The sequence below is a fragment of the Chrysemys picta genome, chromosome 3 (assembly GCF_011386835.1).
Source record: "Chrysemys picta bellii isolate R12L10 chromosome 3, ASM1138683v2, whole genome shotgun sequence".
Taxonomy (NCBI): domain Eukaryota; kingdom Metazoa; phylum Chordata; order Testudines; family Emydidae; genus Chrysemys; species Chrysemys picta.
In genome coordinates, this window is record NC_088793.1 from 209,190,356 (window position 1) to 209,208,355 (window position 18,000).

An 18,000-nucleotide genomic window follows, 5' to 3' on the forward strand; every position below is an offset into this window, starting at 1 on the left:
TCTCTCCTCAAATATGTGACTCTTAACATTCTGCTGCAACAGACAGGATATATATTAGGTTGAAATCCTTCCAAGGCACAAACATACAAACCCCTGACCTATAAGGAAAGTCAAAAGTATACCTTGGAAATAAAGAGATGTGAACCCTTAAATTAAAAAATAAAAGTGTCTTTGTAATTTGTATTTACCCCATCCTAACAATTACTGTGCAAATATTTTGAGAAGTTGTGGGCAAACAGTCAAGATTTGCATGAGACTGAAGCCATTTTAAGTAAAATATAAACCTAAGCATCAATTTTTTATGGTTGCATATACTAGTCTGCAATGATTTGTTCAGCATGCACTGAAAAGGAAATATGTAATCTTCAAGTTAATTTGAAAAAGACATTGTGGCAGGGGGTCGGGGGTGTAAAAATACCAGGCAGAAAGGATTTTTTTTTTTTTAAATCATCATTTGTGTTGGATGAAGCTGAAAGCTGCCAGATAGCTTCTTTTCGACAGCTTGGAGTTACTGTTGGGAACAGATCCATGTATGGAAGCAAAAGCAGAAAAGCACAGATAAGCTGAGATCCAGCTATGCAAACCATGTTTAGAGACACTTAAAGGACAAGCTCCTTTCTTTCGGGTAAATTTAGAGAAGCTATCGTACAAGGTCCTTTTTCCATTCAGCCTTACACACAGCTACTGAGACTTGACAGCGGTAAGTGAAAAGCAATGCAAGTGTTTTCTGTGAATATATAGCTTAGACTTTGGGTTTCCCTGATCTCCTAAGGAAAACCGTGCACCTGGGGCTATGGGGTGTCTGAAGAGAGATTTTGGTTGGGATCTCTGAAGGAGAGGTACTGAGTTGAACAGGATTGCAGCTAGAGAAACAAACTTTGACTGACCGAAAGAGAAATGTTGCAAAATTAGCATTTTATCACTGATCATCTGCTGTTTGGGCTTTATGAATTGACTGATGTTAAACCTTCAGCATGATAGGGCCTTGAGAGCATGCTGTTATTTTTGAGTGTCTGCCTCTTTTCTGTATCTATGTATCAAATATATAAAAATAGTGTGCGTTTTTTTCTGTGCTTTTGAATGTCCTACTTTCATTTTGAGAAATGCATCTCATTTAATGGTGTGGGTTGAGCTGAGTGGACATTAGGAAGAACTGGTTTGTAAACGACTTGTATTTCTTGGCACTCAAAGGCAATTTCTCAATGTTTCTCTGTAAATAGGAGGTTGATTACATCCTGTGCAAAGATTTTCATATGGTTTTAACCATGAAAGTCAACCCCCCAAAAAACAGCTGGATCCATTATTGTGTTAACCTCTCTTGGAGTGAATATTTCAGGAGCATAAAGCTCTGTAGAAATGGTTTTCCTTTAAACCATATCTATTTAACATTAAATTACATTAGTAGAATAGCCTGTGCATTGCCAAAAAGCAGATATGTACCTTGGTCATCAATTAATGTGTTCTATAGAGAGAAAGCATTTGATTAAACTGGATGTAAAAGGGTTTTGCATCCTTAGTCTAAAATCTTGTTTATTTTGCATCCTATGATTAAATCATGTTATTGTCACAAGGCTACAAAACAGGGTTTCTGGGTCAGTTTAGGTGTTATAATGAGATATTCAGACTCCTGCTACAAATAAGTAAAGAAGCGTTTTCATTTTTCAGGTGGCCAATAGATTGGAAAAATAATAAGTCATCTTAAGTAAAATTGTATGGAAAGAACTGAAAAATAATATCATAAACATTACTGAAAACAATATACTCCCAAGGTTGCACTGAGAGATGAGGGAAAATATTGATCATTACACCCTAATGTCTTTGAATATTTTTGTTCAAACAGAATTGTTATTTTTCCTTGAATTTATTTAATCCTCCTCACCTGCACTTATATATATATATATATATAAAAATGGACATTTATTTGTGACTCCATAGTTAAAATTGAGTTCTGAAAAGGGCTTAATATGGGGCATAAATTCCTGTTTTTTCACTACATTTCACTGACCTTTCAATGTGAAATTTCACATAGTCTAGATTTTCCTTCCTTCTGAATGGGGTTGTGGATGAAATGTGACCGTGGCAGTCTAACACTTTTTTGTTCACTGATGTTTTTTAAAAAACATTTATAGAAGAGTTGGTGGAGAGATTAATCTTGAGGAGATTTAAAGCAATGGGTAATTTTTTTAAAATAGATATATTTGGATTGAGGATCATTTTTAGCTATTATTCACCAAAAATGGATGTTTATTCTCCATTGTACACTTAAAACACTTTCAGTCAGTGCCTACACTTTTCTGCCAGATTTTATCCTTTAACAGAAGGTTTTACGTGCAGCTGCTGATGGATAAAATCCTTTCCCTGGTTCTCTAGGAATACGAATCTTCTATTGCTCCCTTTAGCAAACTGCCCCATTGCAACACAACAAAGCACTACGCTAAAGATCCACAACTAAGCACTGGGAGGAAATTGTTTGGAAAGGGGTGTGCTTGGGAAAGGAGTACTACATAGGTACTGTTCGGTGGCTTAATTTTTCATCTCCTTGTTTTGTGTCTAGTAGCAATCTTAACTGTTCTACAGTTTTTATAACTATAGATAAAGACACAGATAGACACACAGATAGAGGAAAATGAAGATGCATCTGTGATCCTGCTAAATTATGAGACTAAAGGTCTTAAACGTCTAGTTGGAAACCCAAACTCATGCCAGACTCTGCTGGCATTGGCTCTGAAAAGTGAAATTGAACCAGCAGAGATTTGCACAAAATAATTTGGATCCTGAGAATTTTTTCTCCTGGATCCTGAAATGGTGAGCAAAACTATTCTCTTCCATAGATTTCCGGGCCAGAAAGGATTGCTGTGAGCACCCAGTCCCCCTACCCAAGTAGTGCAGGCCACTGGTTCTTGCAGCAAGCCCATGATTTCTGTCTGAGCTAGATGGAAAGTCACACCGTGTTTGCAGTTGAGTGTTGGGCTGTACCATTGTGTTGTAATGACCCTCATTCCCGCAGGACACACATTACACAGAAGGCAAACAAGCCTCTCTAAGCCTTTGTCAGTCCCTTGTAAGCCCCGGGAAGGCTCGGAAACCCCTGGGCAGAGAGTGCAGTTCCAATCCCCAACTTAGGTCTAAGCTCACCTTTGCTACAGTGGGTTCAAATCCTGCTCCAGGGGAGCACCGCACAGAAATCAAGATAAGTGGGAGAAAAAACAACAGCAGCTTTGCCCAGCTTCAACCAGAGCTTAGCATGCTTTCGCTGCACAGCCTGTCAGCGGGTCCATAGCAGGAGGTCGTGAAATAGCACACAAACAATTTCATAGACGCCGGTGGTGGCTGAGCTCTAGGGTGACCAGATGTCCCAATTTTATAGGGACAGGCCCGATATTTGGGGCTTTTTCTTATATAGGCTCCTATTACCCCCCCACCCCCATCCCGATTTTTCACACTTGCTATCTGGGCACCCTACTGAGGTCTCAAGGGTGGCTTGGGAAGGCTGCCTGTGCCAGTGAGTGCTAGTTAAGTGCACCACGAGGCAGTGCAGCCTAGTGGATAGAACACCAGACTGGAGTCAGGAGAACTTGGCTCTGACACTGACCTGCTGAGTGACCTTGGGCAAATCACTTCCCCATCTTGGTCTCTTTCCCCACCACCCTCCTATCTGCCCGTTGAGTTTGTCAGCTCTCTGGAGTGGGGACTGTCTCCTCCTAGTGTGTGTGCACAGCACTGGCAGAAAGCTGCCGAGAGCTCCGCTGGCAGCACCAGACCCTAACGTAATAGAAACAGCAACAGAAAAGTCCGCTAAGGCCTAGTAGCCAGGATCTGACTCATGATTTTAGGTGCCGCAGGGTTTGGCTGAGACTCCTTAAAGGGTAGCAGGGTTCACTACTCACCGTTGGCACGCGCCTCATGGCTCATCTGGAGATTAGGTCACTGTTGGTCGGACACCCCTGGCTGCGGTCACCCAGCCTGTCGTCTCAGCCTCACCCTCCAGGGTCCTCGTCTTCGTTGTAGCTTGGCTGCTCGCTCTTTGGGGCTTGGCTCTCTATCAGTGTCTCTCAGGACAAGCTGTCCCTCTGCCGGTCCAGCAGCCCCCCAGCCTACGTCCAAAGCTGTGCCATTTCCCCAGCGGCTGGCAGAGGCACCCGGCCTACTGTCTTCTCCGGTTTCCAGCCCAGGGACCCTGTGCTCCACAATTGGGCTCTACTTACTCCCAGACCTTGTTACTACCTGCCTGGGCTCTGTCCTACCCTCCTTCCATCTGCCAGCATATCCGAGCTTCCTCCACTCTCCAGAGCTCCTTCCCCTTTGGCTTCTTGCCAGAGCCGGAAACCTCCAGCACACTTCCCTCCTCTCAGAAAGTGACTGCGGCCTACTTCCTCCTGCTACCCACTTCTGTTCTCAGCTCCTTAGTGTTATAGAAGCCCCACCTGTGCCTGCCCAGGTGAGCTTCACCTTAATTAAACATTACTGAGCCCTGTCTCCACTCCAGGTGCAGCCTGTGTGGTTAATTGGCCCATCTAGCCACCTCAACCCCATCAGCATTTGGGGGAGGGGGTGGGCCCCCCACCACAGGGCCTGATTTTCACAGGCGGGGGCTCAGCACTGACACTCCAGCCCAGTCCCAGGTTGCCGGTGGCGCCATGGAGCAAGGCCCATGCTGAGAAGAGGCCCCGGCCTGCTCCACTTGCACTGCACCCCAAGACCCCCTGGCTCCTCCCTGCCCATCACTTGCTCCTCTCGGTCTGGCCAAGGGCTCCTCTCCGGCCCCTGGCCCCACCCGTCGGCACCTCTCCGCCCCCTGGCCAGAGCCCAGTGCACCTCTGGTTCCGGGCAGTCTCTGCTTCCCACCCCCTGTGGGGCCCCGCCTATCTCCCCAGAGCTGAGCCGCCTGGGATGGTGCAGAAGCCTGGCCAGGCTCGGTCAGTTTGGGGGGAGGAGGGACAGTGGGGGGGCTTGGCTGGGCCCCTCCAGGCAAGCGGGGCCTGCGGGAGCTCGGCTGGGGCAGGCCCTGGCCTGGCTGATCGCACCGCTCCTGAAGGGACAGAGGAATTCCAGGCCCAGGACCGGCCCTGGCTGCACTGCCGGCTCAGCCCAGCAGACACCGTCATCTCCCAGCAGGGCCGGTGAGTGCGGCCAGGAGGCAGGGCATGGGGGAATGGGTCTGTGGGGCGTCTGGGGGGGGGTGCTGGGCTGTGAGGGGGCAGGGAAGGTGTGTGTGTTGGGGCACTAGGGAGTGGGGGTTCTGTGGGGGGTGCTGGGCAGTTGTGGTGGGGCTGTGGGCAGGGGGGTGCTGAGCAGGGGTGGTGTTGTGCAGGGTGCTGTGCATTTGTGGAGGAGGCCGGAGGGAGGGCACTGGGTATAGCAGGTCCAGATGGGCTCTTGCCATAGGGAGTTGGGGGGTGTTCGTGTTGCGTGGGGGGGCTATGTGGCACGGCATGGGCCTGCCCCCAAGGGGAAGAGGCACGCTGGCAGCACAGGGCCGGGCAGGCCAGTGTGTGTCCGATAACTGCTGGTTTGTAAACGGTGTCCTGCACTGGGCTGGGCGGAGCGGGGCTGACCCTGCCATGCCATGCCTCATTGACTCTGGCCCCTCGCTCTGGGGACTGACCTTCCCTGCACCATGCACCATTGCCCCCGGGGGGGCCCACAGATATGTTTGGAGCCAGGCCCACAAAAGGTTAATCCAGCCCTGGTCCAGCCCCACGTAATTGGAGCACCAAATATCATTTGTCTCTCTTGAAAATCTTGGCCTGCATGGCTGGAACGCCTCAGCTCGGCTGTGTCCGGTAGGATTTTCCAACGTGCCTATGTGAGTTAGGAGTGCTGTCAGTGGGACTTGTGCACCTAAATCACTGAGGCTCTTGCGAAAATCTCAACCATTGTTTAAACTCGTGTGACGATTTGCTTACATTAGCCATATGGAGCTGGTCCCTTTGTTCATGCAAACTGCACAGTCTGCTGTGGAATGGGGGAGATACAGGATTCACAGCTTCCAGGGCAGATGGGACCATTGTGATCCTCTAGTCTGATCTCCTGCATAACGCAGGACAGAGAACTAGCCTGAGTATGATGACATCATGGCAGCCTAGGCGACTGAATCCTTTAAACAAACACACAACAGCATGAAACCGTTGCAAGAGAATTTGACAAACTGAGGCTGGTTTAAAGCAATCCCAATTCTTCCCCTTACCCTTCAGATGAATAAAATATTTATAGCCTAAATCCTGGATAAAGAGTTTGAAAACGTTCTCGTTTTCCTTTCAAAAGCCAGAGAATAGTTTGCACAGATTCAGATAGATCTCTATGGACAAATCCATTCCTCAGCTGAGATCTTTGTACATCCTCTGTCCAGGTTTTGGATTTTTTCCTGTTCTACATAGGTTCTTATATTGCTCCCATCACCGTGTTAGCTGAGCACTTTCCAAACATGCATTAAGTGATATGACTAACACCCATCACATGTGGTACATTTTTCCTTTCCCCAGGGACAAGTGTGTGCAGTGGAAGGTTAGGGGATTTTATTTAATATCCATGCTGCTCTGTGTTTGTTAGAGACAGAGGTAAAGAAATACTCCTGGCATGTGGAACAGAGGCGGGTGAGGTTAGTGATGGTGCTTAGTTCTTGGGGAAGTTGGTTCCATAGCCTCCAAGACAGTGCTGTCTCCTGCACAGATCAGCTAGGCAGCCCTTTTCGAGTTGTCTTAACTTTAGCTGAAGTGCAACAGTCCTAAAAGCTGGGGAGATGAGAGAAGGGGGTTGGAACTACTTAACTGAACACAGCCAGTTTTCCCAAAAGAATAACAAAGTAGGAGAGCTCAGATTTGCAATGTGTAACATCTATATGTAAATGAGGCACTTGGCATTCCAAAAGAGATGCAATGCATAGATGACAGTATGAGCTGTTTGCCGTCTGTTCTGTTTAGTGCCAAGTGTATTCCCAGTGTGTGCTAAGCATGTGTGGCTGTCATGGTGGCCTTCCTTTAAATAAAAGTAAAGTACCTGATGTTTATTTGTTTTAGAGAAATTTTCCCATCCTCTGTATATTCCCCTATTATAGTTTGGATCACATAGAACAGAGCAGACTTGTCATGCTTTAGAGTATGTATTTAAGTTTTTCCACATGAACTGAGTGTACCGTTGGGTGTGGCGGCACGTACCTGTAATCCCAGCTACTTGGGCAACTGAGGTTGGTGGATTGTTCTGGGGTTCTAGGCTGCAGTGCACTATGCCGATTGGGTGTCTGGTGCCACTGACAGCCTGGCCAGCGGGTGGCTGAAGGACTGGCTAGAGCAACACAAATGATCAGCGTGCTCTCTGTGAGGGCTGAGGGACTGATTGATCAAGGTGAATGTGTACTGTGCTACTGCAGAAGGCCAGACCTGCACCAAGGGAGGTTTAGGTGAGATATTAGGAAAACCACTCTAACTCTCAGGGTTGTTAAGCTCTGGAACAGGCTTCCAAGGGGGGCTGTGCATTCCCCATCACTGGAGGTGTTTAAGAACCGGTTGGACTAACCCCTATCAGGGAGGCTCTAGGTTTACTTGGTCCTGCATCTGTGCAGAGGTCTGGAGTTGATGACCTCTTGAGGGCCCTACAGTTCTATGATTCTCAGCTAGTATAAATCAACCCGGGTCACTAGTCAGTTTTGAAATTCTGCAGAGGGCCTGGCCCTGAATTCCTATCCTAATGCACTGAGGAATGATCTGACCAGTGTGGAAGCACCTCGATGCTGCATGTTGATATGGGTTACAGAGCAAAGGTTTTTATAAAAGAATCCCAGGGAGCAACGTGTGATAGAGTAGTTGGAACAGCCTTGCATGACTTGGCCCAGGGGCAGTTCCCTGGGCTGCCATTCAGGAGTCTAGATTTTGCCCATCCACAATCCTGGACTTTAGAGTGCTCAGCCCTTCTAACTGCTCTGTATCCGGCCCCCATCGCAGTATAATCTACGTGCCTCACAACCTGTAAAGCCTTTATCCTCACAACACCCCTGGGAAGTAGGTCGGTGCTATTACCCCATTATTCAGAGGGGGAACTGAGCCATAAAGAGAATAAGTGACTTGCCCAGGGTCACATGGCCAGTCTGTGGCAGAGAACAGAATTGAACTCACATCTCCCAGCACTAGGCTAAGGTGCTGACCATTGGACCATCCTTTCTCCTTTGGGCTCAGGGCCATTTTTGCTTTGCTGAAGAGTGACCCTACTAGCTGAATATACAAATCAGATCTTACCCACAAATCACGCTGTTGCCAATCCTTTAGAATCTAAAATCTAAAGGTTTATTCATAAAAGGAAAAAGATATAGATGAGAGTTAGAATTGGTTAAATGGAATCAATTACATACAGTAATGGCAAAGTTCTTGGTTCAGGCTTGCAGCAGCGATGGAATAAACTGCAGGTTCAAATCAAGTCTCTGGAATACATCCCCCGCTGGGATGGGTCCTCAGTCCTTTGTTCAAAGCTTCAGCTTGTAGCAAAGTTCCTCCAGAGGTATGAAGCAGGATTGAAGACCTACTAGCTGAGTAACATCTGGGTCAACAACCTCAGAAGGGAAGTGTAGCCCCAAAATTCTGTCCATCAATGCAGAGTCCTATGGTTGGGGTTGACGGAAGGGGGGATAGAATCCTTGTATCCCAAATTCAGCATTAACTGTCGCTCACGCTTTTTAAAAAACTTCAGTTTTATTTAAAAAAAGTTGGTTCAGCCCCAAGAATTTGAATCTCCAGGGCACTACCAGGTGATAAGGTAAGGTAGGTAATTTCAGGGCATGGATGTATCTGCAGGGAATCTGTAGTCTTGCAGTATATTGCAGATGGACACTGACAAAGAAAGCATTCTCTGGATTCCATACTTCTAAGAGCGGACATCCTAGAGGGTGGCCAACCAATGGTTCTTCAACCTGTCCCTCATCCCTACAACCAGCGCCTAAAGTCTGTACTGTCTCACACCTGGCGGTTTCCTTGGGCTGCTTCCTATGTTGCCTCTGTCAGTCTCCTTCTCCACCCTCCTCTGGGTGTGCCCTTCCCACAGGGCCAAGCTGCCTTCTCTCCCTGGCCTCAGAGAGTGACTCCTCCCTGCAGGCCCTTTCTGCCCTCAGCGACCTGGCTCTATACCAGCCCCACCTCTTCCTATCCAGGTGAGCATCATCCTTTAATCAACCTCATTGCTCCCTGGCTCCTCCTCCAGGTGCAGCCTACAAGGTTAATTGGCCCACCTAGCCAGCCTCACCCATTCAGGGCTGGGGTGGGGTGAACACCCCGGCAGAAGGCTCTTTGATTTTGAGTTACACACACATTGCAGAGAGACGATAATACGCTGTCCCTGTATGGCACAGTACAGACGGCTCTGTGTGTCTTTAACCCAGAAAAGTTACAAACCGGAGGGAATTCTAAGAAGAGCAACACAAATGACAAAGGGCCCAAAGAGGACGCCTGATACAGAAAGATTTTCAAAAAGTAAAACGTGTGTCGCGAGGCTTATAGGTGACTAATATTGTCTTTAAGGAGTAAAAGGGGACAATATTATAAGTTAGTACAGTGGGGCCCTGGCCTCTAGGTAGAACTGGGAGTCGGGAATATAACTAGAAGCAGAGGGAGGAAATTTAGACTAGATGAAGAACATTTCCCTAAGAATGAGGCCGTTTAGACTGGAATGGTCTCCCAGGGGAGGTAGTGGGACCTCCTCCACTTGGATTATTTTGAAGTCCTTAAGAATACGCTGCAGAGAATTCTCTGCAGCGTATTCTTAAGGACTTCAAAATAATCCAAGTGGAGGAGGTCCCACTACCTCCCCTGGGAGACCATTCCAGTCTCACAATAGGTCCTCTCTCTCTCCAGTCACTATGGTGCTTTCAGATTGCTCACTCTGTTCAGGAGCCTTTGCATTCGCAGCTAATGCTTTTCTTGGAAACGGCAGAGATTTCTTCTGCGTGATGTGCATCTGGTTGTCTGTGCTCCACAGAAATAAGGCTTTCTCCTGGAGTTAGCAAATCAGTCACCAGTGACATCATCCTCCACCGCTTCCTGCTCTTCTACAAAGTTGTCCTTACTTTCATTGGAACTTTTATTTGGCTTGTTTTCCTTTCTTCTCAGATAAGCAAAAGCAGGCACTTGGAAGGAGACACAAAAGTGGGGCTATAACAGTGTTCTGTAAGGGCAGGAATGGCGCCAGCTATATTGCTTCCAGTTTCTCATCCTGCCCCCCTGGGGCCTGTTGAATTACCCTCAGAGACCTCCATGTGTGGAACCGTCCCCTTGCAATCTTACCCGCACTCCGGCCCCGGGCTATGCATCCCAGCTAGCATCCTTCTCCTGGAATAGCACCAGACAGTGCTCCCGGCAGAGACTGTCAGTCTGCTGCTGAGCAACTAGAGGGTTGACTGGCGAAAGAGAAGCTTTTCCTGCCTCTCTGTTAGACGGAGCTGGCACATTAACAGTAACAGCACGTCCGGCCTGGGCGCAGGAGGCTGGGATCGGGAATGCAAAGCAAGGCCCCATCATGGCAGTGCCAAGTGTCAGGGCTGGCGGCCGCGCTGGTGATGCCCCAGAGGAAGAAGTCACTGGCACCCCACTTACCCAAACAAGCTGGCAAAAAGATTGGCAATCATTAACTATGATACAAAATAATGAATTGCCCTGGGAGGCCCCCCTAAACCGCAGGCTAGAGTCAGCAAAACAGCCACATTCCAAGCCCTGAAGCTTTGTGTGTGTGTGAGTGTACATGTGTGTGTCGGTGTGACTGTGCACATGTCAGTGTGTGTGCATGCATGTATGTGTATATGTCTGCGTGTGTGCATCTCATTATGTGTGTGTGTCTCTGTGTGTGTCCACATGCACGTCTGTGTGTGTGTGTGTGTGAGAATACGTGTGTGTGTGTGTGCGCATTCATGTCTCTGTGTGTCAATGCACATGAGTGTTGGTGTACATCTGTGTGTGTGAATACGTGTGTGTTCATGTTTCTCTGTGTTAATGCACATGTATGTCAGTGTATGTCTCTGTGTGTGCACGTCTGTGTTTGTTTGCCTTTCCCTTCCTTTTCTTTCCCATCATTCTCTTCTCTCCTGCTCTCTGTTTCCCACCCAGCTGCATTTTTCCTCTCCCTAATTTGTTTTTTCCTTGGTCCCCTTTCCTATTCTACCCTCTTCCCTTGGCTTTCTCCCCTTCCCCCTCCCATCTCACCTCCCTCTCCACATCTCTCCCCCACCTCTCTCGCCCTGATGCCTACCCCCTCCCACCACCCTATCTCCCTCCCTGAGTTGCTGGCTCCACCGTTATTCCCCTCACCCTCGGAGCGTTCTCCTTTCTCTATTTCCCCAGACTCTCACACTGGTCCTAACTCCATGGGCCCTGGATTCTTTCCCCCATCAGCTGCCTCTTCCAGTCCGTTTCCCCCTCTACTCCCTACTGAGGTTTTTTCTTCCCACTCCTGCTCACCCCCCCACTCTTTCCTTCTGCACATTCCAGGTTTCCCCACTGAAGATCTTTCCCCTTTACCCCAAATTGTGGATGACAGAGGGGGGAAGCTCTGGAACATTCCCCTGAATCCCTCACCCTACCAGGGTGATGGGAGGTCACTTAGGGAAGAGCAAGGTATATGAATACAAAATCAACCAGGAGCTGGGGGGGCTGATTTGTAAGGAAGGATTCAAAGGGTTAATAATGACTTTGGTGTCAACTGAGTAAATGAGGAGTAAGGGAGTGGGCGGGCCATGCGCAGGAGTCTGCCAGTGCCTGTAGGGCATGAACCCCAAGGAGGAATGAGGAGCTGTTGGGGGGAGTGGGGCATGGAGTTATAACTACTGACTGGAACAACTGGATGAAAGGAAGAAGAGAACACATATCTTCTGGTGATCAGGAATTTCACGATTAAAGTTTGTAAACCCACCACTTTATCCTCCTTTAAACCCCCACCCCCAAAGCCCTCCTCTGCCCAACACCTGCAGCTCAGTCCCGTCTGGCGCTGGTAGGTAAATGGCCTAACACCGCGACTGTGAGATCTCAGGGTAGGGGTCTCTTTGTTATTTGTCTGGATAGCACCCACCACAAAGGGGCCTTGATCCCTGATGGGGGTTCCTAGATGCTACCATGATGCAAATAGCCTGTAGAGAAATCTCCCAAAGGATTTGGGTGGAAGCTCTAACGCGTGGGGCTTATAACGCGAGAGGGAACAAAGTGTTCACCTCGGGCAGGTTCTGCTTGAGCAGGGGGATGACACAGCTACTCTAAGGGTCTTTCCACTCCCTATCTTGGTCTTTCTAGGGCCGGGGCCCATTATAGGGAACCTGACCCCTGGCAGTCAGTGGCTGGCTTTGGGTTTATAGCTTACTTCTGTATCTACCAATGGTGGCTACTTCTAAGCTTGCTGTTTGTGTCATGGTTTGGCAAGAATGACATTAGGAATTCCCGATGTTACCTCTTCGGCATAAAGGAAAACTAAAAGTGAAGACCTTGTACTTCCAAGCTCAAGTCAGCAATCAACAGCTGGATTTGCTGTTAGTATGATGAGATTGCCAACACATACAAGTTAATAGTCATCGATGCAGACCCCAGGATGTTGGTGATCCTTGGCATTATCCTGTGATTTGGCCAGACATTTTACACTGCTGAGAAATGCACACAATGGAATATTCCTAACAATAACACTGGATGTGAATGACAAGTGTTTGTTTTACTCTGGACAGTAACTCGTTCCATATGGTCCTTTAAAACATGTTAAATGTTAAGTCATTTGGGCCCAAGAATTATTTTTTCAGGGTGACCTCCTGGGCATTATAAATCTACTGGGTTTAGCCTGCTTGCTGAACACTAGTTAATCGAAACAAGGTGCTGAAAGCGCCCCATCATCCCGGCACTCTGCCTGATTCAGGAGTAGGAAAGGCATTCTGGATTGCCCCGGCTCTAAGGGCTTCCCTCTCCTTCTGTTTCCCAGAATGATGATGTTTACTTCTCTGCTGCCATCTCTGACAGCCTTCAGAAGCAATCCATATGTGATATTAAGGTTCTGTCACAGGGGAGAATCTGTGACCTATTTGAAAAGCTAATGTAGTTTTAACTTCCAGCATTTATCTTCCTTGTGTACTTTCCCATGGTGCAGCAAAGTCAAATCACTGAGGAAACCTTATCATAAGCTCCCAGTCAATTTTCGTAGCTAGATCAACAGATGGCAGAGAAAGGAGTCGGATCTCCTTGGTATGTTAATTATTGGGTAAAAGACCTTAAACAGACAGTTATGCAGCTCTTAGAAGTACTAACAGAAAAGAAATGACACCATTGTCTTTCATTATTTTTCATACCTTTCCTCTAACACTAATAGTTTCATCAACATTTTTTTCTACAGTAAATGCATGAGATGTGAGAACTGTCACAAAGCCCGTGGGAAGCAGCTAACAGTCATTGTTAAGCTGAGACAAAGAATCCAATTTATCTCCAGTTGTTCTCTTTTGCAGCTTTCTGAAAGGCTCAGCACCCTGAACCACCAGGCTGGAGTACTGCACAGTATTCATATACCTTGCATTCATGTACTAATCTACATTCGGACTGAACTACAGTACCTTCTGGGTGTGAATGCCTGAGACTTCCCCTGTGTTCATAAATATTTTAGCCACTAGATTTTGAAAAATCCCCTTCCCATCCCCTGAAAACATCATACGATAAATAGGTGGAGCATTCAGCCTTTGAGTTTGGCCGACATGGCCTGAAATGAATTTATAAGATCAGCAGTAATCAGTGTCCTCAGAAAGGAATGAAACACCTTAATTATAACTTCATGCTCCCCTGACCAACATCTGCTACACTGCACACTTAACCTGTGCACGTATGCCAACCCTGATGCAGCTGAGGTTGTGTATCACAGTGTGGGGAAGAGCAGTGTGTGGTGTATGAGATGTTTCCTTGTCAGACAGAAGAAAGTTCCTTGTGGAAGTGCAGAGTCTGTCACTGGCAGTGGAAATATGCTGGGTGGGTATTAGGACATAGTAAAGAGATGCCCCATAACTTGCATTTCCATGCTCTTAAAAGTGGGGGACCTCACACTTAACCTTGATCCCTTTAAAATATAGGAGGTTTTAAAAAAAAATCTGGAATCTATTATGGATGTGTGTTCTCTGCAAAGGTGTATTTACATGCTGCTGAATGCTGCAAAGATTCCCTGCCCTCTGTTGGTAAGGTCTGAGAGCACAACTAAATATTGATTGATTTCGATTTCTAAAATTGTATGTGTACAACAGAAATTTTATCTGGCAATAAGTTTTATCCATTAGCTACCAGCTGGAGCACAATCTTTCAGTTATGACAAATAATGGCTTAAACTTACTCTAAATTTTAATTTATAAACATGGAAAAACCTTTTGCACCAGATCTCTTCAAGATTCCTCCCTCTACCATTGGGTAAATACAAAATGCCTTTTTTTTTTTACCAGAAAATGTCAGACTTGCCATGGACAAATTTCAGACACAGCCCAATTTTGAACACTTCCTGTTAAATTTTTAACAAAAACTGTAAAGAATATTCAGAAGAATATTCAAAAATCAGCACTGTTTCATACTAGAAGACCAGCCAGATGTAAAGAAAAACAGGACTTGATGCCCCATTTTAAGCCCATTTCAGAACTCAACTTTAACAATGGAGACATAACCAAGAACCTCCATCATAAAAACAGAGTTTTAAAAAAATTCTTACAATTCACTAGAATTTTTAATAAAGAATCTTGTAGTAACGTCAGTAGACCGGATTTTACGCAGATGTGTAAAATGGAAAAATATCAAACCCTATCCAGTGCCATATGTCATTCCTACTGCACTGCACATATGGTGGAGAAAGGGGCGCGGTTGTTCAGGAAAACTAAACAGCATCCATAATTTTTGCTATTACTAAATACTAATTCATATACTACTGTCATTGCTCATTATCTTAAGTTGAATGTTTCTGAAAAGAGTGAGCAAAATCCATATGCCTTTTTTTGAATTGTATTGGGGCGAAAAAAGGCATTTGTTTCCCTTTGCATAATTTTTTTTCAACGTTTATGTTCTATGGACAAAATGGCTGATCACTTAGGGAGTGATTTTCCATGACAATGAAAAATATCTGACCCTGTCGATAAGGACATGCCAGATTTAAACCTTCCTATCTTTAAACATGCGGGTTTGTAGATCTCAAAGAATGCAACAAAACAAGACAGGTCTAAGACTCTGACCTTAGTAATTATGATGTTTTGCAAGTACAAACTTCCTAAGATCATCTTGATTCACTATTTCAATATTAGTCTCTGTAGTGAATTTTATTTGCCAAATGTTGCTTTTTTTTTGCCCATGTCTTATCTGCCAACTCAGACTTTTATTAATTCTTCCTTGCTTGAAGAAACTTCAGTCCAGATTGTTTGCCACATACTTATTTTGGCCCAGTCCTATGAAAACTGGAGCACATGCTAAACTTTGCCTACAAGAGTAGTCCCTCTGGCACCAAATCAAGTTAAGCACATGCATTGTTATTGTAGGAGTGGCCAGGAGGAGTTGTAGCAGTGAATATATCCATGATGGTTCACTTTTAGTTATTCCCAGTGTGTAATTGGTCACCTGAATCACATGGTGTTGTTTCTACTCCCTGACTGGGTGCGTGGGGAAATGGAAGATGTCAAGCTGGCCTGGCAAACACCACGTCTGGCACAAAACCACATCCCAGCACAAATTCCTATGAGCATTTGCAAGATGTTTGCTTTCCATCAGCATTCCAGCGAACTAAAAATGGAGCAATGGCAACTGACAGCAGCTGAGGATCTGCCCCAAACACTCCCAAAGGCTTGTTCATGAAGGATCCACAGGCTGAAGAATTATTCACTGATGAAATTTGCCAGGCATGTCAAACAGCCCCAAAATGAGAGAGCTGTGAAGTCCGTTTGAAGACAGCTAACCCTCCTGACAATCCGCAGTTAGGTTCCATCCCCTGCTTCAACTTGTAGCTAGACATCTTCTCCTTCCCCCATCCACGGACATTTCTCCACTGCCCAGCTCCCACTACTCTCCCCACTCTTCTGAGCCGAGTCCTTGGCCCAGACCTACAGCAGGGGCTATTTCTTCAGCTTACTAACATGCTTTCTTTTAATTGACCCTGCTAGTCACAACTGTGTCTATCGAGCTACAGCGCAGTGAGCACTGGACCAAGATCCTCGCCATCAAATATAATAACAACACATAGCTCTCCTCAGCCATAGATCTCAAAGTGCTTTACAAAGGAGGTCAGGATCATTATCACCATTTATAGCTGGGGAAACTGAAGCATGGAGAGGAACAAGCATGTTGCCCAAGTTCAACCAGCGAGTCAGAGCCAGGACTAGAATGCAGGTCTCCTGAGTCCTAATCCAGTTTGCTATCCACTAGGCCACACTGTCTTGGTGGCTCTAGAACCAAAGCTTTCACTGTGCCTGCTGCAGTGCTGTCCACACAGGTTTGCAGTGCAGCAAGGTGGGAACTGTCAACGCTGGAACCTTCACATGGTGAGTGAAGTGTTACAACCTCGCAGCTGATCATTTTAGCAGAAACATCCAGCTAATGTGTGGGCACCACATGGCTCCAGGTGGTGGGAGTGCGTGGGAGTCAGAGCTGAGAGAGGACTTGGGTAGGTGAATGGGATGTTGAGTGAAAGAGGCTTGTGGGGGAGGGACGTTCATGCCCCTGCCCCCATCAGACTTGCTCAGTCCCTTGCCCTATACAGTCGTATGACTCCCCACACGCTAGCCCAATGGATCCACCAGTAAAACTCTGCTTCTCCCATGCCCTCCAACCCAGTGCCTCATCCCCCACAGCCCTTACCCCAGGCAGCGCTGCCCCCCACCCCATACTTTGTGTCAGTTTGAGATGGGGGGGAATATGGAGGGAGCAGGCTGTGGGGGGAACGGGGAGGGAGCCAGGCTGTGGTGGAGCACTGAGGCAGCAAAGATGGAGCCTGTGAATGCACTGCCCCCTGCTCAGCTCAGCTCCATCTCCCTCCACTGCACCCTTAGAAACTCAGCGACAGCCTAATCCCTGGCCTGACTCCCGCCAACGTACAATAAGCAGGAAATTGCTCCCCCACAGGAGGAGCTGGAACCCTTCAGGAAAGAACAACGAGATCGTGTGGGGAACAGAAACTCATGGCAGAGATGCTGGAGCTTGCACAATCTGCAGTAGGAAGCAACCACCGCATGCTGCACAGAGCACAGATGGGGCTTGGTTTGCAAGGGAAATATAGCAGAGTGTGGCCAGTTCCTACGACTTCATCACGAGTCTCAAAATCTTTGGTGTGCTCCGTAAAGCCCCAGCTCCTGGAGTCAGGGGAGTAGGTGAGGATCTCAACTTTCATTTGAAACATAAGTGACATTTCTGCCCCTCGTGGCTGCAGAGGAAAGCTCAGAAATGAGACCCCTAAAGGCTTAAAAGCCAGAGGGCGAATAAACAGAAACCCTCTTTTTTTTAACATGAATTCTAAGGTAACCTAATGATTTTGAGACTGGACTCCCTTTTTCTGAATGCCGAGGGTGGGCTGTACTGCTCCTCACACCCACTCAGTGCAGACCTCTGTCCCCCACTAGTGGGGGCTGGGTCATAGATCGATGTGGCCGTGGCGAACAGTGCTGGGCCTTTACTTACGGCACTGTCAGCTCATGCTTATCGAGCCAGTTGTTGCAGGTTCTATACCTATTCCTAGTGCCTCACCTGGGGTCATAAATCCAGGAACAAGGAGGACATCTTCTAACACTGTGCTCCCACCAGCAGCTGCTCTCATGCTCAGACTGATGTCTACAGCTGACTCGCTATAGTCCTAATACACATTTTTACATCACGTATGTAGCTCATATGGTGAGGCAGACAGTTTTGCCAGACACTCTTGAGCCAACAGTGAGATGCACTAGATAATAGAAGATTTTAATAGATGACTTGGTGGGGTTCCATGAAACAAATGGCACATGATCATCTTAGCTGACTTTAAACCATTGCGAAATAAAACCCAGAGGTCCATAAAGAAATCACCTCC

At 46.9% G+C, this 18,000-nt stretch overlaps 1 protein-coding gene across 18 annotated transcripts in view; it reads left to right on the top strand.

Annotated features, from left to right (window-relative positions):
* The first annotated feature begins 541 nt into the window (after window positions 1-541).
* SLC8A1 (solute carrier family 8 member A1) overlaps window positions 542-18,000 on the top strand; it is a 339,712-nt gene continuing 322,253 nt past the window's right edge. For 5 of the 18 annotated variants that reach the window (XM_065590885.1, XM_065590889.1, XM_065590886.1 and 2 more), the window contains exon 1: window positions 4,986-5,120. The gene's annotated coding sequence lies outside the window, so the exon portion shown is untranslated. Of the gene's footprint in view, window positions 701-4,981; window positions 5,121-18,000 lie in introns of those variants that run through there. The other 13 variants (XM_065590890.1, XM_065590897.1, XM_065590892.1 and 10 more) reach the window with 6 other exon arrangements.